Raw genomic sequence first — 14,050 nt, forward strand, 5'->3', positions numbered from 1 at the left:
AAGCAAGGGGCCTTAGCTAGATTAGAAACAATAGGTTCCCATTGGCTGTTCAAAAGTGTGGGTTTATAAATTGATGTAATTAATTCACCTCTGTGATCACAAGTGGAGCTCTAGAATGGGCTTCATGGGCCACATTCTGCATGCTCATCCAGCCAACCAGGCCTCATATGCCGAGGACCCAGAGGCAGGACTGGGTCAGGCGCCAACATGAGGATACAGAGGTCAACGTGGTCACTACCTACAACATACATGCATGCATGAATCACTCTCAGTTCCTACACTCAATGAATGAGACGGAATTTAGTTTGTACAATCTTTTGGATAGAATTGGGGGTGCTTTACTTTAGGTTTATCACAATTCCAAGGCGTCATCAACTAATTTGGGGGGCATGAATAAATTAATGAACAAAAGGATGATTCATCAACATACTTGAGAGGCTCTGAGAAGGCGTAAGGTGTCAGGAAGCCAAGCATGGCGGCCAATTGTAATTTTCTTGAAAAGCAAAGTGGAGGAACCCCCAAGACAGGCAGCAACAACCAATGGGAGTAAGCTTCTAATGTTTCTTAGTCATCTATTGGTGATATTCTGAGTGGGTGCCTTTGTTGCCTTTCCCTGCCCACTGTGCTGTAAGCAAAATGCTAAAAAATGGCATTGGAACGAAGAAAAGAGGCATCTTTCATGTTTAAAATGTGAAGAGCAGCACGGCATGCAGGGAGTAGAGCAAGCAGCGAGATTGAGACAACGGTCACACATTAATTTGTATTCATTTTTTAATTTGGGAAAACACATATATTGCCTCCACATTGATAATGGCAGCATGTACTGCTTTATATGGTCTTACCTTTCACAATAAAAGCCTTAGATATATGGTGGCATCACTGTTTACCAGAAATTCAATTCACTCACAGCATTTCAAAAATATTAGAATTAGAATGTGTTTTAATTGCAAAATAATTATGTTGGTATTTATTATGGATGGTCAACCAGCCAACATTGATCCATCACATTTTAATTGTGAAGAAGAAGTGACCTAATTAATGGCAAATAAGGTCTAAAAATGCTGGATAGTGATTAGGGATTAGAGAGGGATTTTGGACACAACCCAGGACTTAAAAGCTACAGAAATGGCTTATAAAGATAAATTCATAAAATATAATGGGATATTTTGTCAGATGCAGCTTGTTGGCCCATTACGGTAAATGGTAGAAGGAAATCTTGGCCATGGAGAATGACATGTGCTTGGTATGACAAATGGTGGACATTCAAGAGTCAACTCAAGATGTTCTTAAGTTGATCTGGACGGCATTCAAACTTTAAAATCTATTTCTTAATCATCGGCTCTCAATGTTTGGTGGTCATGACGCCGTCTGTCTGTGCACCATCTGCCTTGGCGTTCCCTCCTGGTTTTTAAAATCCACTAGACAGTTAGGGGTTCTCGGCCAATGGGACTGCAGACGACAGTTTAACTGAGCCGCACTTAACCCTTGGACCAAACATTCAACTATCCTGAATTAAATACTAATTCATCCCCTTTTTCTGTCTCCCTTCCATACTCCCTCCCCCTCCTCCTCCTTTCTCTTATCGTCTCCTCTCCACTTTTCCTCAACCCCCAAGGAGCATGTCAAAATGTTAATTTCCCTTAAATTACTAGCCATTACAGCACAGATATGGGCAGCGAGGAAGAAAAAGAGTTATTCCACTGTAAAGGTGAAGTAGTGAAAGAGTTATAAATTATGTTTTTTTTCCCTCCTCCTCCAACCTCGGAGATAATGCTTATTTTCTCTCCGGCTTTCTTTTTTTTCTCCAGAATTTGTCATAATTTCGCTCATTAGAGGGGAAGCTAGGTAATAAGTTCAAGAGCATCGTCGAGCCTTTAATTAACACGCCGGCCCATTTACAGAGAGCTGTGGAAATAGATTAATTCATCGGACAAACAAAGAATTTGTGATCTTTCAAACGCCTGGGGTTGTGGCTTGTCTGTGGAGCACAGCTTCAAAGCAATTAGTGTTGCTTTGTGGAAGGACAATTAGTGGCATGTTCCGTTGGGGTAAAGTTTAACTGCTCAGCCTGTTGACAGGGAAATGTATCGGACTTAATATTCTGAGAACACTCAAAAATTATACTCAGGATTTCTAAGAACAATCAGTTGTCAGTGTACTTTTTAATTCTTGGGTCCATTTTGTCATATAGAGTGCTATATAATTTATTCTTATGGAATAGTACGTAAAAACAGCATTATGTAAATGTCAAGGTGCTCCGGCTACAGTTTGAGAAGCATTAAAGTGAGCAATTTAAAAATGTCAGTGGCAAACATCAATAATTAGTGCCAGGGTGAAAAGGCCAAGTGTGAATGGTTCTTCCTAGAGTTGCTCTTACACCAACAACATTCAACAGTCACACAGGGTGAAAACCTCAGTACTGATTATACACCACAGGAGCAGCATCAATGTAACACCGCTATCATACATCTATACCATCTTGGTGACTTGCACTTACCGTGTTATTGCTGCTGCATGTCTTTGCCTGCATGTATAAGCCACAGCAGGCTTGTTTACTGGGAATCATCGAATTGCATATTGGGAAATGTAGGACAGCTGAGGTCAGAATAGAAGAGCAAGTGATCCACCAAAGATGTACCTTTGGCAAGAGAAAGTACTTTTCTGACAAGATGAAATGTTCTTCTTCAACTTAAACACCATTGGACGATTATATCGTGATCAAAACAATAAAAAAAGGAGAAAACAATGGAAATGTTTGGTTGTGTTATGAAACTATGTATGAGTCCAAGCAAGGAGACCTCTGGAGATAGTAGATGTCTTATGCAGAAATATTTGTTGAATTCAGGTTTCAGCAGTACAACAGTTATGTATTCAGAAGTGCCAACCCCGATTCTGTCCCCTGTCCCTCCTGGGAATGCCTCAGTTATCTTGAGGAAGCTGCCACGGCGTCTGTATTATGTCTAGGTTAAAGGTAACAACTTTGTGTTTGGCCCTGAGAGACATGCTAGGGAATCAGGTATGGCAACGTGGCATCATGATTTTTCGTAAATATACACAGCACTTCCTGTGGCCTGTTATCTGTACGCAATTCGAGCTATCCGCATGTATGTGTACGTTCTGAGCGAAATGACCCATCACATCCGCATGTTTGTCAGCGCCCTCTAGCGAAACGACCCATCACATCTGCGTGTATGTAAACGCCCTTTAGGGTTAGGGTTAGGGTCCGGCGTTGATAAACACGCGAAAAGGCGATTGTGCGTAGTGATAACACGCCACGTGTCATACATACGCCACTTCATGAGATCAGTCTGGGTATGGAGAAAATTCTCTCACAGATCGAACAGGACTGAAAAATGTGTGTTTCTCCAACGCTGTCCGGCGGACACAGGATCTCATGGAGGGGCTGTGAGCTGAAAAGCCAGTGACGTTTGCTCAACTTGATTCTCTGATAATAGAAGATCTAAAAGGTGTATTGTAAAAATGCAGTTTAAAACTGGATTAAAAGTCATCCCTGTTGCAGGGTCAAAGACAATACCTGACTTTTACCATGAGTTCGTTTTTAGACATTTTAATGCAGAACTTATTATACCTTTAAGTAATCATATTAGTCTTAAATGTCTAAAATATTAAGAAATATCCATCTATCATTGAGTTGCTAGAGGCCAACATATTTTTCTAGCTAAGATCCACTATTGTTATCCTATTAATTAATTCTAACTCTCACTATTCACATGCAGAAAATGTATTTTCGCTCTCTGTGAGTGAATGTGCGTCATTGCCTCTGTGGATTTATATATGCGTATGGTACAGTATGTGAATTTGTCTCACCTGTCAGCTCACCTAAACTGCATTTAATGTGAGCCGTAGTTCTCGCAACCGAGGTGGGATGTGCCATGAAGTCTGGAGGGGGGGGGGGGGGGGGTCGTTGCAGGAGATTGACAGATCTGCCGTGGGCGGTGGCTAGCGTGTCGGAAGGGGACATCCATCCAATCACCTTCAAGAGACAGGAGTGTGGGAGGATAATTACAAGTATTCCTGTCACGGGCGTCACGTTTCCATTGATGCACTGGAGTGAGACCAGCCGCGATGTAAGGAGGCGAGTGGGCGAGACAGAAAGACAGGAGAGACATGAGAAGTTGGATAGCAAAGAGTAATTAATTAAAGTCTTGTTTCTTCTCCCTTTTACATACTCACATTGTTTACTGGGTGTTTATAGCTTTAAATACTGACAGAGAAAGAATAGCTTGTCTTCTCAATTTCCAAAAGGTACAGAAGGTGATAGAAGTATAAATAACAACAATCAAATAAGTGCTTTGATGATAAACCAAAACTGGCAGGAGGACAAATCAGTTAGTCGCTAATGTTTTTGCATCTATGAAAAAAGCAAGTCAAAGCTATTATTCAATTTAAAACAGAGAAAGGGTTCTACATTCGTCTATGTTTTAATGGAGTTCAACACACTTCTGTGTGTGAGTGCTGGCACTTGTGCGTGTGTGTGTGTGGGTGGGTGTGTGGGTTCTGATGGTTTAGCATGAAAGAGCCCTGAAATAGCTAAGCTAACAGTGTCACTCTCCCACACAGCCGAACCACTAGAGTCCATCAGTGTTACTACTTCTAAAGATTAGACGAACACATGCCACAGGAACATATTACAGGGTTGGATGGGTTTTCTACTGCTTGCACACCTGTAATTTGGTACATTCGGTCCAAGCCACGAGAAAAAAAATGATACATTGTTGCATTTTAGTTCTGCTCCGGTTTTCTACACGATCCAATGGAGTAAACAGGAAGTTATATAGGCTGACAGGTAAACTTGCTGATTTAACAATTTTGGCGATTGTCATCCTGGATAGTGGGGACCCACGTGGGGAAAATACATTCTGGTAACTGACAGAGGTTTATGCAGCACTTTAATGCGTCTGATGTGTATATTGTGTTCTTTGACAAATACATGATAAGAAGCATTATTAGTAAGTTTAGTAGTATAGTATTTCCAATTGACTGCATGTTATGATAAATAATGGTCGAGACAAGACTGAAAAAGCAGTGGGACGATTATACGTCGTGTCCACGTGGCATAAGCATGCTTGAACTCGCCCATGAGCTACTGTACCGTGCTGAAGCACACCTTTTCCGACTGTGTCAGGGCCGAGGAAGTGGACTGTGCTTAGTCAAACAAACTGGACTTTTGGGGGTGTTTGGGCCGGGTACAGATTGCCCATTTTGAATGTGCCCTAGTGTGTAGTCTAAGTACATTTTGTCAGAAACAAGCGCAACAGTTTCAACAGCTTTAGACCTTTAAATCAGGGGAAATAACCCTCCCTGATATGAATACAGGCTTGATACAGATCAATAAGATCACTTGCACTGTTGGTGAATCACCTTTTTAAGGTTTGCTTGTTTGGTCCTCACTGTCCAGAGATAAAAGCACCATGCATAATATGTGGTATGAGGAATGGGTTACTACAATCATGAAGAAATTCCATTGACAAGTTTTGCCCTTGTAAAAACACTCAACCATTATCAACATTTACCTGGAATCTTAATCTCTAATGTTCTCTAATACAAAGATGGCGATGTGGAAAATAGAAGCAAGATGTGTTATTTTGGGGTATTACTGCAGGTTTTTTTTTCTTTTACCTGGCCCTCTGTGGATGTTTATTTTTGTCTGACAAGCTGCCAGCTTGCTGGAATCCCTGAGGCCCGCCCCCTGATGTCAAGGCATCGATAAAAGGACTCTCACAACCACTTTACTGAGGGGGTTTCAGCAAAGCACAGTAATTATTAGGACTGCCTTCTCAGTCGATTAGTCCAATAATTGCTCCTTTTGGTCTTTGGACAAAGATTTCTTTACCCCATTGTTTTTAATGCTTTTTTTCATGCTTTATGTCTTATTTCCAAGAAACACATGAGCAAATCTCTGGCAAACAAAAGATACACTATATTGCCTAAAGTATTCACTCACCCATCCAAATAATTCATATCAGGTGTTCCAATCACTTCCATGGCCATAGGTATATAAAAGCAAGCACCTAGGCATGCAGACTGTACAAACGTCTGAAAGAATGGGTCGCTCTCAGGAGCTCAGTGAAGTCAACTGTCAGTGGGATTATAACAAAGTGGAAGTGATTGGGAACGAAAGCAACTCAGCCAAGAAGTGAAGTTCCAGTGAAAGGAACTCTGAATGCTTCAGCATACCAAGAGATGTTGGACAATTCCATGCTCCCAACTTTGTGGAACAGTTTGGGGAGGCCCCTTCCTGTTCCAACATGACTGTGCACCAGTGCACAAAGCAAGGTCCATAAAGACATGGATGAGAGAGTTTGGTGTGGATGAACTTGACTGGCCTGCACAGAGTCCTGACCTCAACCCCATAGAACACCTTTGGGATGAATTAGGGTGGAGACTGAGAGCCAGGCCTTCCCATCCAACATCAGTGTGTGACCTCACAAACACACGTGGAAATATGGTCAAAAAGTCCCATAAACACACTCCTAAACCTTGTGGAAAGCCTTCCTGAAGAGTTGAAGCTGTTATAGCTGCAAAGGGTGGACCGACATCATATTAAACCCTGTGGATTAAGAATGGGATGTCACTTAAATTCATATGCGAGTCAAGGCAGGTGAGTGAATACTTTTGGCAATATAGCAGTGTGAAGCAGTTGGTATGAGAGTCAGCACTTAAGGCCATCGTGCTCTGTCTGGAAAGAGTGGGCTGCACCCCTCTGGGTTGGGAGGGAATCACTGCCCCGAGCGTAGAGGTTTAAGGATCTCGGGATCTTGTGCATGAGTGATGATAAAATGGCTTGTGAGATGGACAGGTGGTTCGGTTGGGCAGCAGCAGTGATGCAGGCGTTGTACCAAACTGTTGTGGTGAAGAGGGAGCTGAAAACAGAGCTCTCTATTTACTAGTCCTTCTATGGTCCAACCGTCATGAGCTTTGGGTAATGACTGAAAGAATAAGGTTGCGGACACAAGCCTCAACATTTATTTTAAGTGTCCCTGGACCCTAGGCTATACCCAGAAAATTCTGGATAGCATAATAAAATTCAGTTGAATTAAATGACTTGCTGTTACATACCAGGATGAAATCGGTATGCGATTGTCAGTCCTTATGCTGGTGCAGTGGGCCGTGGGTTTCTCCTGGTGCAGGACTCATGTGGCCAGAGTGTGTGGGCAGTTCTTGGATGATGAAGGCATGGATGCCATTGACTGGCCCTCACATTCTCCTGATCTGCATCCAATTGAGCACCTATGGGATGCTATGTATCACTGCATCTGATGCAGCCAAGTCCCACCACAGACTGTTCAGGAGCGATGTGATGTAAGTCTCCCTTCATTTTTTGAGCAGTGTATGAAAAGACACAAAATCAAACATTGTTAAACCATATCAACTTGAAGAAAAAATCTGTCTCTTGAAATTTCTGAATACTTGAATTGTTGTATTAAAGTAAAAGTCTAGAAAGTGGATGATTCAAATTTTGCTTATGGTCTGTTAAAAAGTAAAAGAAAAAATGCAATAAATTGTATTATCAAATTTCAAATGGATCCATCCATGTATTGTGATGGTGTTGAATAAGCCAGTTGAGCCAGCCAGTTGGTAAAGCAAACTGTTCGGATTTCCTAGTGAAGTGACTGTTAAATTATTTATTTCCTATGTCTTTCACTTTTCTACTTTTCTTACCACAAAGGCTGAACAATCTGTGTGTGTTAGTCGTTATGTGCAGGGTGAATTGTCTTGTATAGATTTCAGTGATTTGAAAGTCTGCTCTCAGTCTTCCTGGGTTGTCATTTTTACATGCTATTGTGTGTCATTGTTATGTCACTGCATGCTGTTGCAATTAATGTCCATACTGTCAGCCAAGGGACTCAAAGGGACAAAATACTCCAGGCAGTCAAATACACTCACATCATATTGAACCTGAGTGGCTTATAAGTGTGATCCCAATAACAGCATTGCAGTGAGAAAAGCTAGTCCAAGTTCCCGAACTGCTGCTGTCAGCAGTATCAGACTGTGCTGTAGCTGTAGCATGGCATAACCAGAACACTATTAAATTAGAGCGAGGTACGGGTCGCCGCTCAATACAGCTTTATCCTGTCATGGTTAATGATAGCGAGAGCCACGAATGGCAACAACACTGTCGTCTCAGACAGATGAATTGTAGATAAATAAACTTCACACATCAATATAAAAAACACTATTTGGCCTGATTTCATTTGCACAGGCGCACACAGAATGAAAAAAAAATGCTCCAAACAGTCTTCAAAGATATCAAATTGTTTTGTTCTTTATTTGTCAGCCTCTTTGGCTGCATTCAAACACTTAGACTCATGGTGCTCATGTCTTTATCCAACACTCTTTGAATGGCTGTGGTTTCACTTGTCTTTTCTAAGCAACATTTGTCATCCAATTAATGCCAGAACACATTAACTGTCAAGTCTGTACTCTCCCAGATTGGGTCTCGCTCTCATTGGGATCAGATCAGCTAGACCTCATCCTGAGGTGGGATTTGAGTTCAGATCTTGTTGAGGTGTGGACACAATTGATCAAACGTAGGTCTCCATCATCATCCCCACACATGGGAGGAAAAGCATCACTGACGAACAGCTGAGACTAAATAAACAGGATACTTTAATTGTGATGAATTTATAAAAAACCATAGGGATGAAGAATAAGCAGCAAAATTAATATTTGATTAATTCATTAATATTTCATTAATATATGAAAAGTAACAGGAACATATTTTTTATCACTGAATTAGCACAGCTTTTGTTAGCATGTGTGTAACCATGGCCCATAAGAGTATTGAATTTTACATCCCATATGTTTCTGCATATTCAAAAGAGGTTATTAATAATGTATTCTTATTCATAATTCTGATACTGGGTTTGGAAAGAAAGGGGAATATACATTTTCACACAATTGGTACGATAATATAATCATGCAATACACATGTATTCATTTATTTGTTATTTCCTTGAACTTCCTGAAGATGCTTCACAATAGCAGCCCTCCAGAGAAAATACAAAATCACACCTGAAAGTTTTTCAACCCTGTCAACAGTCTGTGTGAAAAATGTAATCCAATCTCCAATGTCCACTTAGCCATAAGGTTTTTCATAGCTTTCAAAAGGTCGCGGATGAAGAAGGCTCATGCAGTCTCAGATAAGGTGTTAATTGGACATTTGAGCTCATATTATTTTGTCAAAAAAAAAAACAGAGAGCTGTGTCTAGCTTCAATTGGGGTAAATATATTAATTAAAGACACAAGGAAATGTGTCCTTATAGAACAATCATCTTTGCCTGTCAAACAGATGTTCTACTTCCAGGCTGTTAAATCTGAGGATTTGCTGCTTTTCTCTATTTTATGTCATTAAAAATTAATTATATTTGAGGTTTTACTTTTGGTTTAGGAAAAACAAGCAATTTAAAGATGTCACTGGGAAATACTTGTGCAGTTGTTCAATTCATCCTTTCAGTTGATCACATTGTAATGGATAGACATTTGTTTCTGACAGGTAACCAAATAAAACTAGAGGATTATGTGTTTCATTATCCAGATTAATTATGCAGACTAATGAAGGGATTGACTCCTGGAAAGAGATTTAGTGTAGGAATTATGCAGTATGGCTTTTCATGAAGTCTATCGAGTAGAAGTAGAGGAAGAAGTTGAAGGAGAGGACAAGGAAGAAAAAGTAGATTAGGAAAAGTAAAAGAAGAAGAATAGGTAGGGGAAGTAGAAGAGTATAAAGTAGAGTAGAAGTAGATGATGAAAAAGAAGAGAAAGAAGGAGGAGTAGATTAGAAATAGAAGACAAAGAAGATGATGAAGAGGACAAAGTAAAAGGAAGAAGAAGAAGAAGAAGAAGAAGAAGAAGAAGAAGAAGAAGAAGAAGAAGTGAAGGGATAGTGGTCAAGTTCATGAAACTTTGTGAAGCAATGTCTTGGCCCGTCTCCACAATCATAAATGATATGTTTTCGGCAAGCTGAGTTGGTGGCGAGTCCACAACCACATTCTGACTCACCGGGACTCACAAACTGAGGCTGAAATTCCACTCCGGCCTTATCAATAGGTAGCCATCTAATCAGTAGTCGGTTCAATTTAGCCCAGTACACCTCTGGCCAGTCACCGCAGCAAACAGCTTAGCACCAAGCATTGAACCGCAAAAATGGCCCACACCCATCGCCTCGCAATGAGACGGACCAGACGGCGGGCCTGAGCATACAGTCAGTGAGAGACCGAGGGAGACTGATAGCACACTCCTGGACTGTTTGTCTGTTCAAATGTATCAGGAGTCACTGCACGGACGGATATGACTCGCCTTGTATTCGTTGACTCTGGGCAATATCACAGCTAAGTGGTGCAGTGGGGTGGTGGGTGATCGGAGGAGGGGGGGTTGTAGGTGGAGGATATCTAAGACGAATTAGAGAGACATGATGAATGACGCAATATTTTCATGCCAGAGGGAAACTATTGCACTTCAAATTAGAGGGGGTGACAGAGAGAGGGAAGGAGGCAGAGGAGGAATGAAATAAATCCACAGAAATAAAGGGCTAATGAGAGGGAGGGGAGAGCATTTTACCTCTGGTGGGAGACAGAAAAGGGACCAGGGGGAACGTGGGTAATATTCACTTTGTCAATTTATCAGTCTGATATTGGCCTTTTATTGGAAACTCAGACATCACACTGTCACTGGTGTCCACCTCTGAAATGACAGACGAGAGGTTGTTTGATTGATCACAGTGATACTGATCGATACTACACTGCTGGTCTACTCGGTGGTAGATATGGTGAAAAAAAGAGTATTTACACATTTTTCAAGTACTCAACCTAAATACTAATGTGAGATGTTTTTCACTCCTCTGCCATGATAGTGAGCTTTTTCAATGTAATGATGACATTTATGATTATCCAAATAATGGAGATTCACCATGGCCAACTTATTTTGAGTGGTGTTACAGCCTAAAAACTGCCAGTATTTCTGTGTATGTATGTTGGTTTTCTCCTATGCTGCTGTGTCCTACAGGTGCTACCCTCCCCCGCTGGAGCAGGTGATTAAGCGTGGCAGTCTCCAGTTGCCAATCACCGGTGTGGAGTATATAAATAGGGGCCAGAGTTGCAGCTGCGAGTGTGTTGTCCGGCAGCGTCCCTGCTGTGTGGTTTGCTCTGACGATGAGAGCTGTGCTTTGTTTGTTAACTGTATGCAGAATTGATTAGTTGGTTGTGAATACCCACCAGGAATGGTTCATTGCACTTGAGACCATTGTTGTGAGTACTTCTGGCTTGAGTGAGTTTTATTTGTTTTTAACAGTGTGTAACTCCCCTCGACCTAGTCGACCCAGGGACATAACATTTTTGGGGGGTCGTCCAGGAGCCTTTTGAACCAGTAAATTTATTTTTGTAGAATATTCTTGTGTTGGTAGTATCTGCCGTGGTTATCTTGGTGAGTACTGATTGTCTTGATGTCCATTGTCTAGCCTTGAGTGTTAGCAACTTCCTCAGGTAAGGAGTGTCCTGCTGGGTTTAAACCACCTTTCCATCTGCATTAATTTGTTGTTTTTTCCTCTTTTTTTTCTTTTCATAGCAAATCCTGGGTGGGTATATAATTCTCTTCTTGGCCCTCTTAATCTTTTTAGTTGTTGGTTAACTTAGCAGGTAGCTGTAGTATTACCGGCAGTAGTGGCTAAGCTTGCCGCTGACCGTGTCAGCAGTTTCATCCATCCATCTTCTACCCCTTATCCTGTATTCAGGGTCGCGGGGGGGCTGGAGCCAATCCCAGCTGTCATTGGGCAAAGGCAGGGTTCACCTGGACAGGGCAGGGCCAACATGTAGATACAGACAACCATTCACGCTCACATTCACACCTACAGGCAATTTAGAGTCATCAATGAACCTATCCCCATCCTGCATGTCTTTGGACTGTGGGAGGAAGCTGGAGAACCCGGAGAGAACCCACAATTACACGGGGAGAACATGCAAACTCCACACAGAAGGAACCCGAGCCCGACCCGGGATGGCTGTGAGGTGACAGTGCTACCCACTACACCACCGTGCAGCCTTCCATGTAGCATAAACTTGCGGCGTGTTGTGTTGTCTGGGTGAAAATGGAAACTTTTGGTTTAGATGGGTTCATGGACAATCCTACTCTCAACCAGTTTAAGGTGTGTAGGAAATGTGATTCGGTGGAAATGGCAAAGCATTATGGCATTCCTGTCTCTAGCTCCCTTGCTAAGGCAGAAATGAAAGCCACCGTTCTTAGTGGCTTGGTTAGCATAGGTGTTTTTTACTTAACATTAGCTGTTGATACTCCGGGCTTGGCGGCTGGGGATATGGCAGCGAGGTCGGCCTTCGGTTAGGGCGCAGGCCGCTCCGACTCTCCAGTGGGGGAGCCAGTTGAGCAGCTGCTGCTTACGCTAGTCATTGGACTAAGTAGAAAACTGGCTGAGAAAAAACATTCACATTGCCACAGTTTGATCCAATTTCAGTGGCATCATCTCCTGGTTCGAGGTTAGATGCTCGTGTGAAAGTTTGTTTATCTTAAAGAGGAGCGAGAGTGGGAATTAAAACTCCAGAGGTAGTCGGGATTTAGAAAGTTGGAGGAGGATACAGCTATGAAGCTGAAAAAAAATACTGACTGCTCCTAGGCTGTAAAAGTGTTTTTTATTGAGATCCGATACCCTATATCTTCCTATCCCTAATCTCTACCATAAACATTTTGTATGCCCAATGATCCCCCCCCCCCCCCCCCCGACCACCATAGCATTTGCGGTACTATGGCAACGCCACTCTGTCATAACTCTTACAGCCTTGAGATGTTTCGTGTCGGGAAACACTTTTTCAATAGAATATAGTACTTGTAGTACTCCTCATATTCCTAAAGTCTACCCTCTTTTCATCCTTTTTTCTTGATTAGTTTTCCTTTCTTCTTGTTTGTTTCTCTATTTGCAGAATTCCCCACAGAGCCTGATTGAGACACAAATGTCTCTTTTCACTATGAACAATTAGATTTTCACACTTTTGAGGTTCAAATGAAAACCGTTTCATAGTGCTTTCCAACAACTTTAATGTGTGGCCCCTTCAAAGAAAACACTGTCTACTGCAGACTCCTTGACTCAAGTTCTAGCCTTAGTATTGAATGGTGTTTATATGGTACTGGAACTTCTGACTTTCTTACAATACTTTGAAAATATCAATATCTGATACCATTTTTAACAGTGTAGGGTAAACTGGCATTGAGGGCATAACATTTATTTTTTTATCAAAAAGCTAAAAAGAACAAGGTCATGGTCGGATTTTGTGAGACTGGTGGGGAAATGAGAACATCTTGTACATTTTAAATGAGTCTTATCTGGTGCACTTCGAGAGCAAAATTAGGAGGCTAGACCAATGTAGAACACTGCTCCTGTAAACAATTTTATGCTCTGGTAAATTTAATCATAAACACATTGGTTGTGTATGAATGTTGATGACGCAGCAAAAAGTCTCACCCACAAAACGTGGTACACCACTTCACCGGGCTGATCTAGACGGAGGAAATGTGCATGCTGGCGGTCCTCCAGGCTAGGTAATTAATGGGGAAAACTGAATGATGACCCGCAAATTATTATATTCAACCTTGGCAAATAAAATGATTGATAAGAAGACAACACTGTGAGTGAGCAAGAGGAGATGGGGCTATGTGGGCATTTATGAGGTACTACAAGCAACATTGGTGTGTCCATTGTTGCTTTGGCTGAAAGTGACCAGTTAACAAAGTCACTGGTTAAATTGAAAAACCTGTTACTCTGAAACGTTGGTGATCATGTCTGAATCCTGTAGAACTGGAATCTGCTGTTCGGATATCGATTCAGGCAATCAAACATGTTACAACCAAACAACAATTCAATGTGTAAAGTGTCTAACTCATCTGGATGGCTGGGGCTAAACGCCACTACCATTGTCAACATGCATGCACATATTTTTCATTACCGCTCTGTAAAAGCGTGTGATTGTGATTCTGTGATTTATTCCGGGACATGTTGGTAGAGGCAAGCCCATGAAGCCCTGAAACG

This window comes from Eutrigla gurnardus (assembly GCF_963514095.1).
Source record: "Eutrigla gurnardus genome assembly, chromosome: 21".
Taxonomy (NCBI): domain Eukaryota; kingdom Metazoa; phylum Chordata; class Actinopteri; order Perciformes; family Triglidae; genus Eutrigla; species Eutrigla gurnardus.